The 25,050-nt window shown below is 42.0% G+C and overlaps 1 protein-coding gene across 3 annotated transcripts in view; it reads right to left on the bottom strand.

Moving 5' to 3' along the window:
- The window catches only part of STARD13 (StAR related lipid transfer domain containing 13), a 268,378-nt gene that overhangs the window by 122,801 nt on the left and 120,527 nt on the right, over window positions 1–25,050 (bottom strand). The window lies entirely within an intron of this gene.

The raw sequence follows: 25,050 nt of genomic DNA, 5'->3' as shown, positions 1-25,050 counted from the left end.
CTGTCTCCGCTGTGGCTTCTCCAGATTATAATCAGGGTAATGAAAGGAGGGAGGCAACAAGCCCTAGGGAGCTGAAAAGAGCAAGCGCTTTAAAAGAAAAAGGAGTGCCAAAAGCTACAACTCAGACAGAATTCCTGCTTCTCTCACATGATCCGCACGGGCCAATCGGGCCAATCGCTCCGAGTCCAGCCTGTGGAAGTGGAGGCTGTCAGAGCGGGACGGCCAGCCTGCCCCAGCCCCGCTGCCCCGGCAGCCCCCCGGGCTGACGGAGCTTACCCAGCACAGAGGGGCTGCACCGGGCCGCTTCCAAAAGCAAAGAAGGAAAAGCTGGAGATACTCGGGAATGCCTGCTTTAGAGCACGTAGGGCGGCGGAAAACCTTTTCCTCCTCAGCTCCACACCGCCCAGCTGTCGACTCATCTCTGGAGAAGATGCCCTCTCTGGGTTTCTAAAAATCATACCTCTGTTTGCCAAGAAAAAGTCCGTTTACGGAAGAGCAGTCTGAATCCCAAAACCGCACGGTACAACGAGCGCCGGAACAAATGAAGCCCTTGGATGAAAAAAAAAATTCAACAACGCCTAGCAGCAGGCACTCAGCAGTAAACAAAACCCGGGAGTCTCTAATATTAGTGTTACCGAGAACTGGTCACAGCCTGGGAGAGGGGAAGGGGATGGAGACATTCTCTGTTCTTCAGGTTCCTCACCATAACATCTTTTGGTTTTTTAATAGAGAGGGGCATCTGTTTTCATTCAGTCTTCAGTATCAACCACTGAGTTTTCAAAACATGCCATTTCTTTAGTTAATCAAATGAAAGCAGAATATTCCCATTTTTACTACTAAGCGGGCAGTAAATCTGAGTGAAAAATATACCAAAAATGCTCTCCTAGTATGCCTGTCAATTAATTTTCCATTACATTTAAAAATACCAATATTTTGGTTTAATACACCCCTAGCATGAGCTGGTTTCTAAAGGAGCAGACCTTTTGCCAGGGAGTTTTGTGATCAAGATAATTTCTGACGCAAGTACCACTGGCCTGTGGGAAGCAATTTCCAGTCCTGGATATCGATTTCACAGTATCACAAAGCTGGAAATGATGGCGACTCAGAAGGTTCTTCCACCCAGTCGAATGGGCTGCTGCTGAAATCCATATGCAGGCAGCAGGGCAGGGGAGGCAGAGGGGAGGCAGGGGGGCAGCCAGCCAGCACAGATCCTGCCCAGCTCAGGAACCATGCTGCCACCTCCCAAAGCCGTGTCCCTTCCCATGAGGCCAGTGTCAAGCAGGAGGACGGAGAGCTGACCGCTGCAGGAGTGGCAGCAAGCCCCAGGCAGAAGGTTCTCTACCCCCATCCCAACCCATGGGGGATCTTGACCTCCCTAGACTTCACTTGGACATCTACCTGTGGTGACATTATTGTCTGCTTCCCATTCTCTGGCCTTGAGGCCAACAATATGTCGCAACACACTTTTGTACGACGGAGCTCTTCTCCCACCCCCAGCCTGGATGAGGCTGCCCACCATGGCAGGGCCATGGGGTGGCATTGCCTGGGACCTGCCCCCTTGCACAGGACAGGCTTTGGCCAGCTTGTGAGGGCAGAGGTAGCCACCTACACATGAGGGGAAAAAGGACAGTTGTCTCATTCACAATTTTTCATTTAAATTTCGCTCTGTACAAAGCCCTTAGGGCAGGGTTTTACTGCGATGCAATCTGTTCTCATTACATCTTATGGGCTTTATTCCTAACTGACGGCAGGGCTTTTGCAGTGCAGTAAAATGGAGACAAATAAAAAATAAAAAAAAAAAATCCCTAAAAACTAAAGATTCAAAATGAAAACTCTAGACTGAAAGCATCCAGGACCTATTATTACCATCCACAGCATCCGCAAGTCCTATACTTGCTGTTTTCTGCTCCAGGTGTGGTTATACACTCTTCTCTGAGACTCCCATCATGGAATTCAAACTCAAGACAAAAGAAGCGGCATCACTACCATCTAAACTCCCAAACAGGACTGGTCACTGGCAGCCAGGGAGCAGGAATTAACCATCTCCTCCCCGCCTTGGTGTGCAAAGCAGAGAGCAAGGAGAGCCAAACAGGTACAAGTGGAGAGAGCCTGAGCAGCATTCTGTTCCCACTGCAGGAAAAGTCAGCATGTCAGTCACTCATCTGCTGTCTTTTGAAGAGTAAATATCCCAGAGATACCCCAGCGTCAATGATGTGCACAGTATATATCCAAAGAGACACTACCATCATGCGAAGAAATTCTTATTTGATTAATCTACAGTCCTTTGATCTAATTCTACTTATAAAATGCTATTGCTAGTGGAAAAAGCAATTATTAACATTTCATAGCACTCTGTTTAAATTTTCATAGGGATTTCTTTTTCTGTTGGAAAACACATTGACTTTTTCAGCTAATGGGTTTCTGCGTTGCTCCTTGCAATATTTCCAAAGACTAGGAAGCAGTTTAACAGAAATGTAAGGCTTCAAAAGCCAGCTCAAGGAAACAAAAAACGAGGCAAGAGCCTGAGTAAGGTATTGACTAAGAAACAGGTCCATTAAGGGCTCAAGGAGCCCAGTTATATACTTGTAACTCAGAGCAGAGAGCAGAGAGCATCAGCCTCAGTGCCCCTGTGGATGTCCCTCCTTCCCATGTCCCTGCCAGAGGGTAAGTGAAAGGGCAGAGCTGCCCTCCCAGCTTCCCCAGCAGCACATCTCAGTGGTCACGAAGGGCAGAATGAGGACTCTCCATTGCAGGGCAATGACTTTCTCTCCTTCCAGGACACGAGGGTCCAAACACAACTTCAGAGCTGGAGGGCTGCTCCAGGCTGCCGAGCGCTGCCTCTGCCGAGGCTGAATTCTTTGGCTCTGGTCCAGCACTTAACATAGTAGTCAAATAAAACAAGAAACAACAAGAGTTAGCTGCTCTTGTGGTGCTCGTTTGAAAGCTCCTGTGTTTGAAGTTGTGCATGGTGGAGGAAAAAAGTAGTCCTCGTTGCATACTTTTAAAATGACTGTCTCCGTGTTCAGTCACTCCCTTGACACTCACTGTTTATTTTCAAAAATGCGTCATTCAAATGAGGAAACCCCTTTGGCTGTCAACCTTTCAGACAAAAAGTACTACAGAAGCCTAAGCTGTTGTGTAAGAGAGCTAATTAATATTTCGGTCTCGGTCTACAGACTGTTTCTGGAATAGTTAACAGAGCAACATTGAACTTCATGCTAATGCATCTCATAAAAGCACTTTGAGATGAAAGCTTCCCCGCGCATTTTACAAAGGCTGTGGGGGAGTTCCAGCACACACCTGAAATTGCTGCCTGTCATGACAGCAGCACAGACCCTGAGATGGAAACCCAACCCCACGTTCTCATGTCACAACTGATCCACGCGGGAATGGAGATTCCTCCATAAAAACACGTCTGAAATTTGCGATTTTTTATCTGAATCAGAAATGTCTGCACTTATATATATAGTGTACTACCTACATGTCACAGCTAGACATCTTACATGACAAACAGTGATTCGATGGATACTGAAGATTTCTGGAAGATCAGGAAGCTCCACTTAAAGGTTTATTAATAAAGCACAGTACTACTGACACACCTGTGCAGCATTTATTAGTATAATTGACAAAGTCAACTCAAGGATGCGTACTTTCCTGCATACATTCATACGCAGAACTGCAACACTTGATTTTCTGTTCATTGATTTTTACATCTCTCTTCCACCTTTTCTCCCTGAAATTCCACTTGGTGGGAAAAGAAAGAAGTAAACTATTTGCAGAAAAAACCTGCCCCAGGGCTACCCATATATACCCAAGTATCACAGGCAGTACTTTAGATCTGCTTCCATCTCACTCAGAGCGGGGTGCCATAATCAGCTGGAGAGAACAGTGCAGTGTACTCTAGAAATTCTAAAACATATCTGATAAAGAGCTATCCACTTATGATCAGCTTTTCTGAGCAAAACAACAGTGTGAGTTTCTACACACCACCTTGGCCTTAGAGGATTGCTCACGTAGGCATGACGCAACGCTATAGGCAGCAGGGTAGCTGAGGGTAAATTGAGATGAACAGCACTTTCCCACTTGTATTCACATGTATATACATAACAGGACCACTTACTCATGTCTTATAATGCACTCCTCCTAATTAACTGTGAGATATGTTCACCATGTACATGGCGTGGAGTTCTTCAAGCTTGGATTGAACTGGCAATTCTCCCACAGTAATCAGCCACTCGATCTTCCCGCCGTGACCCATTTCCCTTTTATTGTTAGTTGCACTTATCCTGTTATATCACATCTAAAATTAAATGGCAACTTGATGGCTTCTCTTCATTTGAAAGCACTTGGTGCTATAAGAACAACACAGCTTCCTAACCACTGGAGGAGCACAGTTGTTATTAACATTAGTGGCATGTAGTTAGAAGCCGGAAATTCTTGTTTTCAAGTCACAGAAGGAAAAAATCAGGTGTCTGCTTTTAACTTGTTGATCTCTGGATTCCCTTCTGTAGTACTGCAGGTAGAAGAATAGTTCAATTTACTGGATTATGGCCAAAACTCCAATAGCCTATATATGCAATGTATGCTATATTGGATATTGGAGTCCTGTCCACATATCCTATCCCCATCCTAACTTATTTCTCACCTTCCTTTACAGATGCCTGCACAGCAGCTCATGTGTTAATGGCAGGCAATTCCTCCTTTCTCAAATTCAGGAAGAGAAAAAAGTTATATGTGGGGAGCCCAAAGCTGTGTTTATGATGAGGGTTTCACTTACTTCATGTGTTTTGAATCCTATCTCAGGGACCAGGACTTTTAAAAGCAGGAGTTCATTGCCTGCTGTTTAGGAAAAACGCTTTATGTTTGAACGCAGACATTTGTTTGAGAGCTGCGCTGGGATTACTACAGGCTGCAAACTCATTTATACAGGGCATGAAGCAGCAGGGTCTCCAGAGCAGCCAGAAGTGCTTCCCTCTGGCTCAGCGGCACTTTGACCATCTTCCTGAGGCCGTGCTGGGGCACTGAGGCACTGCGGCTCGTCTGGGGCTGCCAGGAATCGGACTGGGCAAAAGGAAAACAGTTTATGCGAGATTTCGACATCTCCGGGAAGCAAGATGGAAGCAGCTAATAGCTGCACAGCATTACAACAGAGGATCGTTTCACTGGAAAGCCTGATACTGATGCGTTCTGGAGGCAAGTCAGCTGCTATGTCAACTGTCTGATAGTGAGTTTTAAAAATGAATGCTGCTCATCAAGGCTTCTTCTTGTGCATGAAAGACAGGCTTATAGACACCCTTGATAAACTTCAAACCAGGAGAAGAGGCTTCTGAATAGTACATTACATCCTTTTCTTCTGTTCTAGCATCCCTGTTCCAGAATCAGAGGACTATCCATTTGCATTTTAAGAGCCATATGTTTAGTGGATAGTACCGATATAAAAGATATAACGTACCTACTGATTACTAAAGCATTAACGGCCTGGCCAAATCACAGAAGGCAGCTCTAATACAAGCAGAAGATAGAAATTTTATGCAGGCTCCGTACAACAGTAGTGCTTTTTTGGGCACAAAAGATGGCAGGGAGAAAAGGGAGGTAACTGCCCCACCAGCCACCCAGGCAAACTTACAAAAATAAGTAAGTAATACAAAAAGACAAGAAGATAAGGGTCACGGCAAGAAAGTCAAAATGATTCCTCACATCAGTCCTCCCACAGAGGAGGGCAGCAATGTCAAATCAACAAAATGAATAGTAACAGAAAAAGGCTCCACCAAGATCCTCTACCAAGAGATCTTAAAGAAGCTCAGCTATCAGGGATAAAAAGGAAAAGGCCACTTGTGGCTTAATGGCTGCTTAAAGACAGGAACCAAAGTAGTAATAAATATTCCATGTTCACAGTGGTGTGAGGTTCCCAGTGGACTCTCACAGAGATTAGCACTGGAACCTATTTTGTCCACTATCCACACATGATTTTTTTAAAGAAAATAACTTGTGAGGAGGCAAAATGCAGCTACACCAAATTAGTCTGGAAATCAAAATAGAAATTGGCTGCAAACACTGAAGGTTCTTACGATATTGATTGAGAGGCATTAAAACTGTAGTATTTGAGTTTTGATAAATGCACTGGAGAAAAAAACACCCTAAAGGTACACAGTGCACAGTGATGACATTTAACGGAGCTATTATCACTGAGGAAACAGATCTTAGATAGATTTATGAAAATCCAATACAAGCGTTCAGTAAGAACAAAAAAAGCAAAGAGGATTTTAAAACTTTTTAGAAAAGTAATTGAGATCAAACAAACAAACATTGTTATGCTATTAAAAAGGTCTGCCCACCACTTGGTAGAGCTGGAGTCTTTTCTTGCAGCAGATGAAGATGGGAACAGTAAGTGAAATGATCATGGGGCAGAGTCAAATTGAACAAACATAAATATTTCTTTATATTTGCTTAGCTGACCCCTGGAAGTCATTGTTAGGGGATGCTGTGGCTGCCAGAAGTTAGAAGAATTCAAAAAAAGATTAGGGAAATTCCTGAAAGAAAAATCCAGCCAAGGCTGTTAAGCACAAAATTCCAGCTCATAGATCTGGACCTCCTTGAACCACATGAACGTGGGTAGGATATACAACATATAGAGTATCACTACATGCTTATCCCAGTGTTATATTTTTCCCCAAATAGTTGCAACCGCCCACTGGCTGATGCACGATACTACGTTGGATGGAGCTGCAGTCTGACCTGGAGCAGCTGGTGTGTATTCCTATGTGAACTAACCAGCCTGCATCCACCCCGTGGACTACACAAAAGTGGGATCTTAACAGCACTGCTAGTGTATAAATGCATCAAAATAGCAGTTCCTGTGGTCTGTGGCTGGAGCCTGCAGAATAGCCAGTATTTCCCTGGGCTCAACCTCTCTGTGCGCTCTTGGCACACTTGCTGATGAAGTGTAAGGCAGTGGTCTGTTGGCTGCAATGACGGGCTCAGAGGATGTGACATTCCTGTCCCTTCTTCTCTCCCAGGGGGTTAGAAGGGACCAGGAGCTCCTGGCTGGTGGTAACATCATGCAAGGGGTCAGTTGTTTTGTCTGGTGCCTGGCTGCTAATTTAGGCTTTATGGTCTCACTCCTGTTCAGTTTTAAACATTATGTTTTTTCTCAGTCAAACCAGACCAGCGTATGAATATAGACTCCACTGGCCTTAGCTGAACTCTTCGCAAGTCAAGAATAGCCAGCATCCCACAGTGTCAAGTCCCTGAAGACAGTGGTTCTCCACAGTAAATTAAAAAAAAAAAAAAGTTGGATAATAAATAGAGTTCAAAATAGAGGTCAAAAGAGAGGAAGACATTTCAGGTGGCAGGCCTTCCCTGCCAAAGCACTCAGAGTATTATGACAGCAATGAGCTAAAAGTAGTTTCCATACCCTTAGTTCAACTCCATCTGCTAAATCTATACCCGAGTTCCTAAAACTAAACCCACAGGAACTATGTAAACATATTTAAGTAGTGGTGGGCTAACACATCCTAATCTCCCAGTCTCACTGAGAAAGTGCCTGGATAACACAGTGATAACATAAGAAACTGTTTAGATAAACTTAGTTTCTTATGTTGTCCAAATACATAGTAAATCCCTATGCAGCCCTACTGCTGGTGTCACTCTGAGCCACAGGCAACATTCCTATCTCAGCTGAAGGTTCATGTCTTCACAAACCTCATGTGAGGGCTTCGCTATTTATTTTCTTTTCAACAGGACTCCAGTACCATGGTGATGAAAGGGGCAAGAGAGGACATATTCAAGTTTTGATCTGGTTTTGAGAGAGGTTTTTTTTTATCTCTTTGTGCTAGAAAAACAATGCCAAAGTTAAATTTTTTAAAATAATAAAAAAAAACCCCACAACAGCAAACCAGAACAGAATAGCTCTTGGCAACACTGTTTCAAACACATCAGCATGGGACTGGTGCACGGGAACATGAAATTCTCCAGGCTCCTTGAAATCAATGAATATTCGTTGCATGATTTCACTCTCTGGCCCAGTGAGGCAGACTGACACGATGGTTAGGGCACAGGACTACCTGGCAGTGACTCGCTGTAAGACTTCAGGGAAGTTGTATAACCTATCTCTCTACCAATTTCCTGACTGATAACAGCAATCTTTGTCTTGCTTAGCTACTTTGGAAGAAAAAGGAAATAAAATTTCGTAGGCAGTTTCATTTTCCCTACAAGCAGTATCAGTCCACTGGAGGCAGGCTAAAGTCCACTGTAACTGTATGAACCAAGGAGAAAAGAAATACCCTTCAGAATGGTCCTATACCTCTAGTGGGTTCCTTCAGACAAGAGGCTTATTGCCTAAACTTGCAAAACATGACAGATTTCCCAATATATCATTAAATGCATGCTATCAGATCTTACTGCGTAACAAAGACATCGTGTTTGCACACGCGGCTCTGCAGAGCAACACGCACAAACCGCTAAGCGGGGTCTTGACTCCAGCACGCAAGGAGGTACTCTGCAGGATGCGTACAAAGCACTTTGTTCACTAAAATGTCTCCCTTTTTCCTACAGTCCCCAAGCCATCACCACCAAGACAGCCACTAGGTACAGCAAAGCCATCTCTTTGCTGGTTTCTCTTCCTGGAGACCTAGTAAAGCTGAGGTTTTGGCTGACGTGTGGTGGGAGTTTGGGCCCCACAGGGTGGCAATTGTTCCCGGGAGGGACGCCCTCTGTAGAAGCTGCAGTGACCCCTTCTACCTCCACCTCTCCCATCTCCCTGATAAAGCAAACTGAATTAAGACTTGTGGCAGCCACTATCCCTTGTACAAGGCAGGACCATCCAGCCTGACACGTGCAGTCCCGTGCTGCTGCTGCAAGGGCGAGTGTGCACACTGAATCCAGCACAGGGCTGAGATCCATCCCCATGACATCTGGGTATGTGCTTGACTATGTCCTGGAGATTAGGGTGCACATGACCTTTTCTTCCCTCCCTCAGATTACCAATTTGTGCATCCCAGAACCAGAGCAAAGGTCCTGCACAGAAAAGAGTATGGATGAGCAGTGAATTTGGTCACTCGTCCAGCTTTAAAGCTGACCCGCCATGTCACTGAAACCGCGACCAACACACTGCATCATTTCAGCCATACCGGTGCCTAATTAACAACCTCATGAATAAAGAAGCCAGGACATGCATGTATCCCTTACCCCTCACCCAAAGCCAGAATTTAGCACAATCTACATCATTTTCTCTGTACAGTACGTTAGTTACCATGTATGTCTGAAACAGAATGCAAGATGCCCATAGCTTTTAATCCCAAATTATTGTTTCATATCAGAAGATTTAGGAGTATCAAACAGTTATATATATATTTATTTATTTTTCTAAAATCCCTGCAATAATCCCTTGCAGATATTCCACAAGGAATCAGCAGTGGAACAGTTTTACAATATAAATAGAAACTCATGAATTGGACAAGTCCCTGACCAGGATTTTCTGCCTCCCAGCAATCAACTGCTCTGTGCACAACTTAAGCTTTCAATTTCTAGACTCTGTATTTCTTTCTTGTACTTTTTTCACTCACAGTTTGCACTACACTATACAGACACCGCAGAGCTGATGTGTCTCACTGGATAAAGTCATTTAGGCCAACAAGCTGCAGGTGGGTTTTTTTTTACAGAGTGGAAGCCTGCCAAATAGCAGGAGCGACGCAGAGGAAAGGGCTTCCCATAGCTCCCTTGCCAGCCACCACGTTGCTTCTCCTGAGAAAGAGTAGGCAGCCTGCTTCTCTCCTTCCCCACAGCCAGTCTTTGGAAAATACTTCCAGTGAGCAGGAAAGACCAGAGGAAGCCTAGAGCCTGCAGCAATACAGGCAGAGTGAATTATTCTCCAGCAGACATTCCCTCCTTCTCCTCCCCACCTCCCATACAGCCGTACTGCCTATGCTGCCTATATTGTCTTTCTCCACCTCTCCCCTCTTCACCTTTGGACATCTACACATTCCCTTCCACATCCTCCTCCCTCCTCCATCAACCACTTACCGACTTCTTCTCCTCTGTTCGAAATAGGGAGACCAAGAGAGTTAGTTGATAAGGTCCATACCAGCTGCAAATTTCTCTTTTACTCTCTCGATTCCAGTGTGATGAAAATACTGCCGTCTAGCCTCTGTTTATCCTGGCACTCTATCAAGTCCCTTCACCAGGCTTCCTCCCTGTCCCACTTTTTGAAAGCTCTCTTTCAAATCAACCCCACGGTGTTCCTCATTTGTTGTTGTCTACTTAAGGTGTTGCTCCATGTTTATGGAATGTAGTTTTACTGGAAAAATTCCTTGGCCAAAACCTTCAAAAGGAACTACTCATCTTGGGTTGATTTTCCATGACACTTGCAAAGCTCTGACTTTCTGGGAGCGTTGGTTTTCTCCGTCTGAACATAAGACCTCTTTGAAGTATCTCAAGTTGGGCAACTAAAAATTGCAGAACTGAAATTGTACCTGACCTTTGAAAAAGGTTGGTCCTGTTTATGTTTGCCATTTTTTTTCTCTCCTTCAATTAGATTTTCACAGGTAAGCGCTATTGTCAGCTATAAAGACATGAAATTAAGGCAAAACTGGGTCCTGAAAAAAGAATTTCAAGATCACGCTGCTGTGGAGGTCTTTTACTCCAAACCAGAACTTGATTACCCTATAAGTGCTAAGGATTTGCACTTGTGTAGCTGAGATCAGAATTGGCTTTAAAGTATTTTGTATGTACTCGGATTGCAAAAGAATGAACCAGAGATTCATGTATTTCAGTCTTTGTTTTTCCTTCTTTTATGTCCTGGGTAACTTATGACAAATTATATATTCACTGGTTCCTAATATGTTACCAAACACAATAGGTTGGATGATAAATTAAAATGAAATGGAGTTCTGAACGTTTTGCTTTCAAACCACTAGTGAGCCCATATTGCTTTAAAAATAAACTTTGTTCCCACTTTGCTCAGCCTAGTGAAAGTTCATGTGACAAGGAGACAACTCTGGCTGTGACACCTGTGAATGATTTGAAAATAACTTTTAAAATGGCAATTCTGATGTAAGGGATTACATGTCTCCAGATGATTACAAATGGGAAACAGTCTCTCTGTCTCACCAGCTTAGGTGTAGCTCAACTAGGAAGTGCGCAGTCACATCGTAAACCTCCCTCTTACCTTGTTCCTAATTGGCAGCCTTGTTAACAACATCAGCAAAGAACTATTTACTGAAATCTGAAAGCTAAGAGGTCATACCATAAACTCATCATGTCCTTATACTCTTTCCTAAGTACCCACTAGCAGCTGTTGTGAAAAACAGGATACCTGAGGCTGATGGACTTTTGCTCTGACTGAGGACATCGTATTGAGTACAATAAATATTCACACATGAGATAACTAACTAATAGTCTGAAAAGTGAACCTCAAAACACACTTTAAAACGTGCAGTATGAAATCTGCATGGCTGCTGCCCTTGCTGCTTAGCTAAACCAGTCAGGGATCACAAATAAAATCACACAGCTTTTATTACAATAAATTCAGGATGTCTTCTGCAGATGCGTCATTCACAGTCTGCCTCCCCAGAATAAACTGGAAATGGAAAAATGTGAGGTTCAGGTACACTGGCTGTTACTGTTGCAATATGTAACTTTAAGTGTATGTTCAAGTGCCGCTGAAGTCACAGGCACCTTGTCAGCTCGACCTTCTGCTTTTCTTACTTGAGCAGGTACCATAAAACAAAGCCACCAACGCTGTAAGCAGCGATCTTGAAAATTAAACTTCTGCAATGTTAGTGGCTCACTGACTTCCCTGTCAAATGCACTCAGGTGGCAGCTGAAGAGGTGGCTTCTTCCCTGCCTGTCACTGATGCAGGCAGGTCTTTGGTGCTGTCACTTGGCTCGGATCGTGGAGAGAAATAAGCACCACTGGAGGGCAATTCATCCCTCTTGTCTCACACACCTATTTCACATTGACAGGAATTGCTTTCAGAGGTACCTATTTCTGTCTTGACTATGAAGGACCTCGTGTGACTAGCTCAATCCTTCTAGAAGACATCTCCACTAGACTCACAGCTTTCAAGTCAGGGCAGATGTTTTTCACTTTGTAGTTATTCATAACATGAATCGAGACTGTGGATAGAGCATAACATAATGCTTGTACTCCAGGGACTAAATGAATCCTGAGTGGAAAAGAATGAATATGTCTTTTCTCAAGTATTTCTGTCAGGTGGTACAGCTTAGCTGACTTGGCTGCTACATCCCCATTTTGAGATCCAGCCTCGACCTGGAGACTACATTGAAACTGTGCTTCAACAGGGCTGACAGGTATGTCAGTGGCTGTGCCACGTACCTCAGGAAAGCCAGGGAAATGCTGGCATGGATTGTATTCACACCTTCATCGGCAAGCCAAGGCTTATGACACAGTCCTTGGGATAGGTGTCTTTGTCTCTACCATTTCACCAGCAGGATCTGCATAGAGAAAGACTGAAAACTGCTATGCGCTAAGGAACCCAGGGAAGAATTAAATGATAACTTTACATGAATTACTGTATTCCACAGCTTCCTAGTGATTAGTTCCTACTTATCATGTTATTGCTGACTGTTTCATCCCCTGAAATTGTGTGGACATGTTATGTTTTACTCAGGCATCTACTGGCAAAACTAATTGAGAGACAAGACTTCCTGTGCAAAACAAAGCCTTCTATTAAAGAAATAAGTCATTAAATAAGCGCATCCATAAATAGAAAGAGTTGTAAAAACAAATAGGGGAAAGCATCTGGTTTGCAACATCTTTGCACAATTTGCAGTAGCGAAACCTGGACCCAATTAATGACCTGTTTATTTTCCAAAATTTCAATAAAATGCCTTGGCAAAAACTTAATCTGTCTCTGGAGAACGTCTTACTTCCTTCCATATGTTGCCCGATCTGTCACAGCAATAAACTTCTTCCCAGTTTCAAGATCCCTGATGACTGCACCAACTGATCCTTTCCACAGCAGAAGACATAATGGTTCTAGCCCTCTAAAAGTCATGATCCTCCCGTACGAGAAAGCCACACGCAGGAGTGAAAGAGCAAGCGAGTGCCCTGCGTTACAGCCTCTGCTGCGACCCAGAGATTTACAACAGTTCCTACCTACAAGTCATTCCAGCCGTTTTATAATCCCTCTGAATAGTTTCTTTACAATGCTGCCATGCCGTGACTAGTGGGTATGCCTTGGCTTTGTAACGCTTGTCCTGCTGTCTGTGTTTTTAGGTTGCCTTCAGAAGAAACAGCTCAGACTTTTTTGTAATTACGTATGTTTATGGTTTTGTGTAAAACAAAACAGGTGTTTCAGAGTCAATTTTGTTTGGTGGTGTCTTGTCTAATCTAGATTCTGAAATGTATTTGATCTCTATTTGATCTGACTAGGTACGGTGTCCTCTATTTTATTACATGTCAGAAATACGGATGTTCTAGGACCTTCCCGTTTCTGAAGAACTGAAGCATCCTATCACAGTGTTTTAATAGATAGTATTTTTAAAAAGAAAATGCTGTTGGTTTAGAGGTTAGATGTAACAAAACAGACAAGTTCACATAAGTTGAACACCCAACCATTTAAATTTACAAAGTATTTAAGTGCTCTGCTGAATTAAAGCCATAATCAAATTTTGTTCAGAAATAAAAGCACTTGGAACTGTTAGAGACATAGAGAGAGAGCAACTGTAATTACCAAAATACTCATTTGTCAAGCTGATGCAAAATCATATGCTTCTGACTCTCTAGGAACTAATGCTTCTTTATTTTCAGGAGTGATGGAGTCAGTCAAGTCAGGATGACAAAAGCCATCCTTACATCAGAATCCAGAGCATTCCTGCTGATTTTGGAGAAGTTGCTCTTTATTTTCCTCAATGGAAACCGGCAGAAAAAAAAAATGGTTCAAATTTTTAACTGATAAGGAAGCTGTAAGAGTTCTTCCCAGGAAAGAAACTGGGCAAAACCCCAAAAATGTCACCATGTGGCAGAAATTCAGGTAGAGGTTCAACATACATGTGTTTGATTATGCACATCAATGGCTATTACTGACATTTTTGAAAGCTGACTGCGTCTTTTCGGCTATATAGTTTCCCAGTCTGTTCAAAGGTAGCTGATGAGCTCAATGCTGTCACGGGACTTTGAAAATCTCAAGTGAGAAAAATAAGAGAAGATACGGTAAAGGTGGATGAGGTAGTAAATAATACAGAAAACAGGATGCAGTTGTCATTGTTACCTTCCTATAACACCAGAAATACAGGGATGTTCAGTAAAGTTTTAAAGGTACAAATTAAAGTTTAAAAATTGAAGAGAAATAATGTGTGCCACACATTGATTTTACTTGAAAGTACATGATCTGAGTCACTAGTTACACTACTACACAGCAGTTCTCCCACCGGTTTTCTTGTAACTATCAACTCCTCTATTTCTTGCCTATACCTAGTTCTGAAGATGTGCATTTACCTTCTCTCAGACAGTGACTTCCACAAATGGAAAATATTTTTGTTTCCTGAAAAAAGCTGTGCCAGCCTTTGCTGAAAATCCTCACTTCACTACATCTATAAAGACACCCACTCTCTGCGACTTTATTTATAATTCAACACATTTACTGCATCAAGGCATAACTGTTCTCCATTAAAAGCACTCCTTCCTAAATTTCAAGTGAATATCATGCACATACTCAACCCACAATATTTTAGAGTTACTCGTCACTCTTTTGTTTTGCGCCTCGAGACAGACAGTTCCATATTTGTTTCTGAAGTAGCATTTGCAAGTTGGGATTGCTGCAAAATATTTGCCAAAGAAAGAGTGTGAATAGTTCACAGACCTGTCAGAATCCATCTGTCTGAGTCTATTAATGGGTGCATTCCCAGCTGTGGTCTTTCCAATGTCATAAATAAAAAGCTTCTTTCTTACTACAAATCCAATGGCTGAAATCTCCCTGTAAAATTGATTTATTTAGATAAAATCTGTCCTCATGTTAAAGAGACCGCTTAAAATGAGCAAAACCATGAGATGCCAATCGCATATTCTTTCAGCAGTCAACTCGCACACAAACGACTCACAGTCTCTAATAATTTACTGCAGCATTATTCTGGATAAGCTATGAAAGAGCATGTCATTCAAATCAGGATGAGTGGGACTGGGACAGGGAAAGAGAGGTGCATTTAGCAGAGGAATGAGGGGCACATAGAAAAATAACCTAAAAGTTGAGACAGATGCCCAGGTCCTCACTCCTCCATGTAGTGAATCCAAAATAAACTTACACATGTCTGCAACACACTTTAGGGAAGTCCAAGCTATGAACCAATGCAGGAGGTTCCTAAATCTTTAGAAAACCTTTTTTGTAATGCTAACTGTAATTCTTCAGTATTTGGACTGAGAGAGGTATCATTTGTAGTTTTGACTTAACTCTTTCAACATTACCTCAAGCTATCCCCTTCCTTGAGCTGGCAGTTACCCTGAATTTCTTCCTAAATTGCAATGACAGAAGTCCAAATACAAAGATATTTCAAGCAGCTCTTAGCTCAGATTCAAAGATCTGCATATGATATAAGGTATATTTGAACTATGCTTCTGTGCTGAAGGTAATTTCCCTTTAAATTCTTTCTAGAACAAAACCAGTACTCCAATTCATTGTTGGGTTGTTGTTTTTTTTTTTAAAGTGCTGCTTTATTCAGTGACCTGTGAAGGTTCAGTGTCTTCTGCCTCATCACAGCCTGGGACACAAATCCCTCCTCCCAGAAAACATGCTGCTCAGCTTCCTAGGGCACCTGTGTCATTCATTTAGCTCTAGCAACAGAATAAACCAATTATCCCCGCATTATTTTAGATCTGTGACAAGTAAAATTTGCAAAGTATTGACAGAATTAAGAAAGCTATTTTGCAGTTAGTGAACTTATCTTGCTGCTAAAGAAATACAGATTAATCAATTTTTAGCTAAGCATAAATTTTAAATGGTAGTTTTTCTGAAATAGATTAGGACCTCAATTGTTACCACTTAAAGAAACACAATCATTATAAGTTGCAGTGCCTCCTCTTCCACTATATTACAGCATACTGTTGGATCTGTAAAAATGATCTCTGGACACAAAAACTTTCCTATGTACTTGCTGCTCAACAGCAACAGGGAAAAAAAATCAGTATCTCAATGAAATTATCTGTTGAAATACAGTTCACTGATGACTGTATACAGTAGAATATGTTTTCGTTTTGATTGCCATGCTTGCTGAAAGCATCTCAGGTTTTTTAACTCTCACGAATTTTGGTCTACTTCTACATTGCTAAGTGTAGTAATTGCTGGAAATAATCTCAGGAAAGTATGCCAAGGGACGGAGAGTTAGTCTGTACACTCTGCTCCAGACTAGCATTCCACAGGTGAGAGAGGCTATATCTGCACTGTATAGTTTTGGACCTTGTGTGATTGCCTTGGGATCTGAACACACAGTTTTTGGCACATTTACTTGCTTTAAGTGGCTCAAATAGGATAACAGCTGTGTCACAGTCCCTCAGTCTGGGAGTTTTATGGCATTAAACTGGGTGCACGTGTTGCACACCTTTGCATGTAGTATTGGGGCATGCGGAGGTGATTTAGTTTAGTGATCTGAGCATGACCTGCAGAAACTCTACTGTAATTAGATGTGATTAAGTCCTGCTGCAAAAGCACAGAAAATAAAACTTGGGTGGCATTCTATCCTTGAGGGACTACTAATATTGCACTGTCTTAGTAAAGTCAGTTGTGTCTAGCATTCTGTGATGCATGTTGTGTTCACATACTAATTGATATTACTGTATGTAAATTACTGCCCTCTACTGGAATGACGGGCAGAGTATTTCACATGAAATTGTTTATTACTTAAATTAACTAACTCGATTTTTGGAGGTTTAGGGTTTTGGGAACCAAGCGCCATGAGTTGCAGATGTTTTTGACCCCTTCTTGTACCATAGTTACTTGCTGCAGTCAAATCTGTACACATTCGATCTTTGCTCATTCGCAGGATAAGCTGCACCAGGATTCTGATTGTCCAAGTATTTTCAATTTTGAACTGTAAATGGGAAGTGCAAAAGAGCTACATAAGTAGAGTCTTACTATGGATGCTCTACTGTTAGTCAAGGAGCCTGTTACACTGTCATACTTTTAAGCCTCTAATAAGCAAAAGGAACTATCACAAGTTCTTTATTAATTGAAAAGTATATTCCCAAGAACCATAAGACAGGCATAGTTTATTTGAAATCATGAGGCTGACTTAAAACCCCAACATTTCACAAAATACATTTTTTTTTGTCGTTTCCTATCTTTTCAGAGTGCGAAGTTCACATTTTCAAGCCTTTCTTTTCAAACTTGATATTAAAATATGCTTCTGTTGAAGTGAAAGCTGGGTTTCTCAATGAATTGTGACTCAAGGAGATTATTTTTAAAGGAATTATGATATATAGTAGCACAGGAATTGGCCATGCTATAACAGAAAAACAAAACAAATCAGGAAGAGCAAGACAGAACATCTGTCTCACAAGAAATGCAAGAAATACAAAATACAAGAAGACAAACATAAGTCAAACCACTGCTGTGAAATAAGGCCATTGCCTGGCAAGTATTGCACAAATCAAATTGTTAAGTCATCTAAGTTCTCAGAATGCTTAAAAACATTACAGTATGGGACATTTTTGAAGACGTTTTTTCATTCAAACAAAAAGTGTGAACACAAATTCAAAACTGAGATGTCACTGATTCCTGAAACTAAACACTACGTCCTACTGTAGCTGGGAAAGCAGAAGAGTGGGAGTCCAGTCTCCAGGGCCTTACTGAGTCCAGAAATTTCCCATGTTTAGGAATTTTCTGGCGAGCCATCAACAAGGCTGTATTGATGGGAATTATTATGGTGCTCACTTAGCAGCTAAAAGATTTTGTTGATATAAATGATCTCTATAAATGTTCTGGCATAGTTATTACTATAAATAAAGTCACTTGTGTGGGGATATGAATGGTGGTCTGTAGGATCAGAGTCATGCAAATAAACACAAAACACCTAGTAGGAAATAACGGAGAAGATACATAATTTAATATGCCATGACTGGTATTAAGAAGCAATCTTGGGATGGAAAAATGCCATTACAGTTTAAGGTCATACAAATAAGTATTTATACCAGTCTATATGAGCTCCTATATATCACAGAAAAATACGAGGACCAATAAACACGTCTATCTAAACGTACAGGAACTTAAATGATATTGTATTACGTATACTGCTGCTGGAAAAACAGTACTATGATTTGTTTCCAATCTTACGGTCTGCAAACATCAGCAATAATTACAGTGCTTACAGCAATCCTCCATAATGGCATGGCGCAGCATCCTGACAAGGTATCAGCCACCTTCTGGTTGCACAGGAAACATCTACACGTGGAATGAACTGAGGCCATCTATATGTGTGCAGAAATAAGGAGAAATATTTGTCTGCTGAGGACTGAAAGAACCTTGTGGATGATCAAGGAACCACGCAAAGTCAGTAGAAAAAAAAAATTTAAAAAATAACAGAAAGCTGTTCTATAGAAAGGACTGACATCATAGAATGGTTTGGGTTGGAAGGGACCTTAAAAATCATGTAGTTCCAAGCATCTAGAAAAAAAAAATGAGCATTTTCTAAAGATTAATGTGTCATTGAAATCAGTGAACAGCTAAGCTCCAGAAAGGAGACCTATCAAGAATCTTTCCTAAACAGCATAAAACAGAAACTGACTGATTCAAATGGTATCCAGTCTTATTACCAGCACTGATTCCTCATTTTATCAACCAAGTCTTGTATCTCAAAATGTTAGGAAATTAAGTAATCAAAACTGCATTTCTCTTAGGAAAACAATCTCTGATATAGCTCTCTCTGATGGAAGCAGGACTTGTTCAAATACAGAATTTATGTATTAAACGTAAAACCAGAAGATGAATGTTGTTGTTGCCCCAGGAATCTCTGCTGCTCCTCCACAGTCACTCCAAACCTTACACGGCAAATGGTAGTGGAGCCACGGGAGTGGGTATGAGAAAATTATATCTTTCTCTGGACTTGGAGACAGTGGGGAGCCCTCTATCACCCCCCTCCGCAGTCTCATGCTGATGTAGAAATACTTGGCAGGTCAAGCATATTGGTATTTTTGTAATTGTATTTCTGGAATTAACTTCTTGTTGCTGAGGGTCATGAGAACCCGGCAGCAGCAGAACTAACAATGGTGGTATTTTGCCACCATCGCCCCCTTTTCAGATTCAAGCCACTGGTCTTCAGGGAGTGTCTAGGGAAGGAGATGGAAATTACAGAATACTGACATAACATGCATGCAAAGATGAACATCTATTTTAAAGAAATTCACCTAATATTAATATTATCATGTAGCATGCTTAATATAAATTATGAGATGAATGACTACTTTTTGGCTATTACTTTTTTTTTAGGATTGATACAAGAACAGAAAATTTCCTGGCATGCCTGACTAAGCGAATCACTCGTAAGTCACTTTCTTTCTTCCCTGAAGCACTCCATCCCGAATAAAGAACATCTTTCATAACTTTTCTCCTCAACAAAGGACAGTCTTTTCCCATTGAAGGGGTCAGGTTAGGGGGGAATCTACACATATACATCTTATCAACATACATGAGAATCAGCATCTTGTACTCTCCAAGCACTGGGGGGGACACAGACTGCAACATCTCTGCTTTCTGAAAACACACATGCATGATTTTAAAGCAGAACACAAAAGTATGCCCACCAAACAGGCCACAACAAATACTACATTTTTCACACGCACATCTCTCACACTCCCTAATGAAAACTGACTTGGCAAAATTATTTTATAAAAAAATCCACTATTTTCTTGAACGGCTTTAATTAGATTAACCTGCCGCATTTGTGCTGTACACAAAAGCCTTAATTAAGAAGAAATTTCAGTAATAGAATAATATCAAGATGCAGCTGGCTTAAGGTTGGCCCCATATCGGGACTCCTGCCTTTGCTCAGAGGTTCTCTGAGGACCTGGGAGCCTGGTACACGTGTTTCCCTCAGGCTCTCCTAACACTGACCTCAGGATACATCACACCAGATATAATGAGTTCTGCTCCGCAGGTTACAAACTTGCAAAAGCAAGTCCATAAAACTGTTTCATTTTAACTGAAAACTAAAAAACTGTGAGGCATCTGTAGATTTGACGCTTCTTTAATTAAGTGCCAAAAATATGGCTGGTTCAGCCTCCATTTGGGCACAACAGAAATCTGTGTTAAAATTCATATAGTTCTGGTTTTGACCACTGGTTTTTTAAGATACACTTTTTTTCTTTCATATTCCCCACGATCAACACCTCAGCTACTGCCAGGGAGCACCGTGTTGCCAGAGGTGCAATCACAAACTTAGGCTTGATCACTTATGTGCAATAAAAACACAATAACCCCAAAGTTAGTTTTCAGAGGAGAAGAGACATTGCCTTGACATCTTTGCCAAATGCTGAATGTGGCAATTACTCCCTGCTGAACAATTTATTCTCCATTTTCTACCCTACTTCAGCTAGTGTTCTGTTTCATCTCTGACATAAATGCAGTTCAGTCACATTTGAAGAGATACTTGTAGCTGCAAATCAGTGTATAAGGTGTTCCTGAACAGTTAAGGATGACCAAAGAGTAGGTTTTCTAAACCTTTCCATTTAAAGATCTCAATTTTGTCTTCTTTATACTAAATTTTTCTTCTAATCATGAGCCTGCCTCATGCTCCTGTTTCAATTCTTGGTGCTGCAAGTCATCCATTTCTAAGATAAAATTAGGCCATAGTATGTTGTCCCATCGTACATTTTCATGCAACTTGACTGAGAAACTAGTGCTTCATCCTTTGAAATAGAAACCAGTAACCTCATGGTAAAGGCTCAAGAGTCAGTCTGGCATCAGTCTCCGAAAAATCCGCCCAAACTTGGCCAGTTTATAAAACTTTGAAATAGCAGTCTGAGCAAACCACTGAAGACTGGGTAGAAAACTTGCCCCCAAATTCCATTTGCCAAGAGCATGGCCAAGCCCAAAACAGGATGGCAGCATCTGAGATCTTTCCCCAAAATGACCCCAGGCAATTGCTTCTGGAGACCTCTGCGGCTAAGTAGGAGACTGGGACAGTGCTCAGGGGTATCCTGTTCTGCACCGCTATCAGCAGTCAGGCAGTAAAGAGGATGTCAACGCAGACATAAGGGGAGTTAGAGGAAATCGAATGCGGATATAATCTCTTCGAGAACACAGAACATAAAAAGTATTGGAAGACACGAAGCTCAGGTGACAAGAGATTTGGTAAAAAGGCTGAGGATGTATCTACGTTGCAGATACAGCAGTCACAGCCCTACAGAGCAGCAATCCTGGCAGTAATCTGTGTGGATTGCTAAACCACAGCTAAAGGTAAACCAAGGAAATTAGAGACAAAACTTTCTATTATTAGAAGAACGTTAGGGTCACAAAGTCAAGTGCTCAAACTTCAGGAAATCTCAGAATTGAAGTCACCTGTATAATCCTAACTCAACCCTCCTCCCATAAGGCTCCAGGACAAAGTCTTAACCTCATCCGCACATGCACTTTGGTAGGATCCCATCTGACGATGGACAATGATTTAGTCGTGTATCAGATTCACGTACCCAACTAAGCCAGCTGCTGCAGGTCTCCTGCTACATCTCTTGCAGATGCTGAAAGTCATGCAGGAATGGGTGGGAGACTGCACTCAGGAAAAAATCATGTGTCTGAGACTATGCCAAGTAAACAGTGCCCCTGCGGTTCCATCCCTTTCTGTCTGGTTTTCAGCAAGTCACTTGAAACAAAATCTGACCAGACCGCCAGGAACTGCAAGTTACTCATTCCCTGGGTGCAGTACAATTAGATCCTGGGGGCTGATTTGCACGAGTCCTGTGCAATAGGAGACACCAAGAGCCATAATTTGAATATTACAGTAGAAAACTCAAGTTCTAACACTCAGAGTTATTGATATTCCTCAGTTAAATCACACTGTGCCTCTGGTTCCTATCTGTAAAATGGGAACAACGTAACCTTACAGCTTCTAGGGATACAATTAAAACAATGGTAGGAAGTATGCAAGACAGTACTCCTGAGCACTGTGCTCATGAGGACTTGAGAGAATTTGTAATTCTGTGCTCAGTCCAGGATTTGGGAAAGCTGCAGTACGGCAGGCTCCAGGTTAACAGATTCAGCAGTGGGGATCATTACTTTGTATACTGAATGAGGCAGAAAAGCTTTGTGCAAAAAAGGGAGATGTGATCATGTCATTAAAAGACAATCCTACATTGCGAGGAGGCTGCACAAGAAGGCAGCAAAAGGCTCCCTCACCTCTGGTGTTTCCTGACTTTGAAGTACCAAGATTCAAAGCTTAAATATATTCTTTGTAATTTTTTTTTTAGTGTACAGCAACGGAAAGAATGCCAGATGGAAGGTGGCACTTTTCACCTACATACAATGGATGTAACGACTACAACTTGTTGTGTTTACTGTAACAGGCGATCACGATTTGAGCAGGGACCTGAGTCACCTGAGGTTCATCACTTTTTTAAAGAGTCTGTTAAATACACAAGTCAAATTCCTAAAGTAATGGCTTTCAGTAATGGCATAGTGGTTCAGAATTACACTAAACCAACAGCATTTTACATAACTTTATATAACTTTTCAGACAAATAGGTCCCCACGCCAACAAGGGAGTTAAAATTCTGGTTCATTTCCCAATTGGTTTGTGTATCCTAACTTAAACCATAAGCAGAGTGGGAACACAAACTACCTCTGCAAAAGTTATGAAAAGCACAGAAAAACTAAGGCTGGCATTTGTGGCACTGTAGCGAGTAAACTCATTGTTGAAAAAACAAATCCTGGTCAGTGAATCAGAAAGAGTGACTAAGTGCTGCTGGGTACCACAGATCCATCCTGAATAAGAGACAGTACGGAGCAGCCCTGCCCCAGGAGCATGTCGGGAGCCAGGCTGCTGCTCATCACCTCTGCTGCAAAGGGCGAGGGAGGGAGAGAGGTAGCACACTGTAGCGGTCCTTTTATGCACAGCTTACTTTCCACAGCAACCCAGCCATGCTGTCTGCCTCTTTGAGAGGAGCTGAGCCAAGGTTCAGTTCTCTCCTTGCTCTAGCCAAGGCTGAGCTCCTTGCTCTAGCTCACACACCTGCTGCCCAACCCTGTACTGCTGCCCTCTGCTCCAGCACATGGGCATCGGGGCAGAAACTCCTCCTGAGGAGCACCAGGGAAAGCCCTGAGCAACCTGCCCTGCTCCCATTGCTGATCCTGCTCTGAGCCAGAGGCTGGACTAGAGGGCTCCGTGCACCTCGTCCAGCCCCAATGATTACATAATTTTCATGAATTAAGCTGTCTTGTCCTTACTTTATTTACAGGTGTATGTTGGGCAACTGGTGCCTGAAACCTTAAGAAACAGATAAAAAAGTAAAATAGACCAAAAGTGCCTGCAAAGCCGTCATCACAATGATGAGTTAACCATGAGTCTTTATTTGGCTCGATGGTTAGAGCACGACAGCACACAGAAGGTTAAACCTCCGTTTTGTTTCAGTCATTGCCCTTAAACAGTAGTTACCAGTTAGACTGCTGCTCTGACTGTCAGTCAGGGCTGAACCACAATGTCAGCTTTGAGGGAAAAAAGGGAACTTGTACAACTATCTACCTGACTGGGATCGGATCTATTGTGATGGAGAAGAAGATGGCCTGACAACCAGCAAATAATGACACATTTAGATCAGTTTAAATTCCCTGCCTCCTCATTAAGGAAAGCTGGAAGAAGCGGCATAGGAATATGCACTGCAGCTACGAGAGCCAGAGGGACAAATAAATATAAAACCAAGGACAAAAATCCCAAAGACGTAAAAGCAGCTCAACAAGAGAACATCTCTGGAATCAACAGATGTTATTTGTACACATTTTGTTACGTTGTCAGATAATTCATTTAATTAAAGGGCATGTGTATCAGTGTCTCACCAGCATATTATGAATAGCACTTAAATTATGGCAGCGCATAAACCCAGGACATTAGTATTCTTTCCACCTTAAATAAAAAGCCTGACTCCATCAATTTTAATACCCAGTTGCTTTAAGAAGTTGGCTACAGCTTCATGGCAGCCTGCCCAAGTCTTTTGCTCAATCAAGCAATAGTTGTCTTTGACCAGAAAAGAAAAAAACAGCCAACAGTACCCTTGCTAAATGTCTGCTGGCATCTGCTATTAACATAGGAATAAGTAGATTACATGTAAAGATAGGTTAATATTTTGGGTAACCATAAGGCTACAAAATTAGCTGGTTTAGTAACTCATTATTGAAGCTACCCACTTTAGATTCATTTTTTCAAAAACTTACCCTGCAATTTTTATCTGTTATTTTAATCGTATGTACATAAGAACTCATGTGCTGTAGACACAGTTTAGACATCCATATCATACATTATTTACCTTCGTATTATACAATACCAGCATGTCACAGTGCCCTAGGCAAGGTCACCAAACTCCTAACAATGCTATAGGATGTGGCAGAGGAAACCATCTTTACAAATTAGCCTTCATTATACATGATTCTGCTCATCAATCTTGACGTATTGTTTTCCAGTGTAACAACTTTACCTTGCACTTGCATGTACCCTCTAGATCTTTTAACTCATAAAGTATTTCACCAACACAAATTAGCGGTACGTTTGCATGCGTACAGTGAATGTGCTGCTGTGATAGCAGCGCTCTAAAGGTGACCAGACCTACTGGAGCATCCATCCTGCTCCGTGTCCTTCTAGTCTCCACCTGGGGATGGTAAGACTGCAGGAGCCTGGTTTTCCAAAGCAGTGAGGTGATCTAAAGCTATAAAAGAGCCTGAAATGAAACAAACCATTTTTCTTAGGGAGTTGCAGTCCTCCTCACATGCAAACTCTATGAGGAACCGACCCGGATCTGCAAGTAACTTAGAAAACTGATCGGACGAGCAGAGCAGGTGAGCCCGCTTCCCGGAGGCACAGTCAACCCTCTTGATTTCTTGGATGCTCAGAAGGTGCCTCCGA

This window comes from Tauraco erythrolophus, chromosome 1 (assembly GCF_009769465.1).
Source record: "Tauraco erythrolophus isolate bTauEry1 chromosome 1, bTauEry1.pri, whole genome shotgun sequence".
Taxonomy (NCBI): Eukaryota; Metazoa; Chordata; class Aves; order Musophagiformes; family Musophagidae; genus Tauraco; species Tauraco erythrolophus.
Note: the sequence above shows the minus strand (reverse complement) of the source record. Positions and strands in the feature narration are given on the sequence as shown.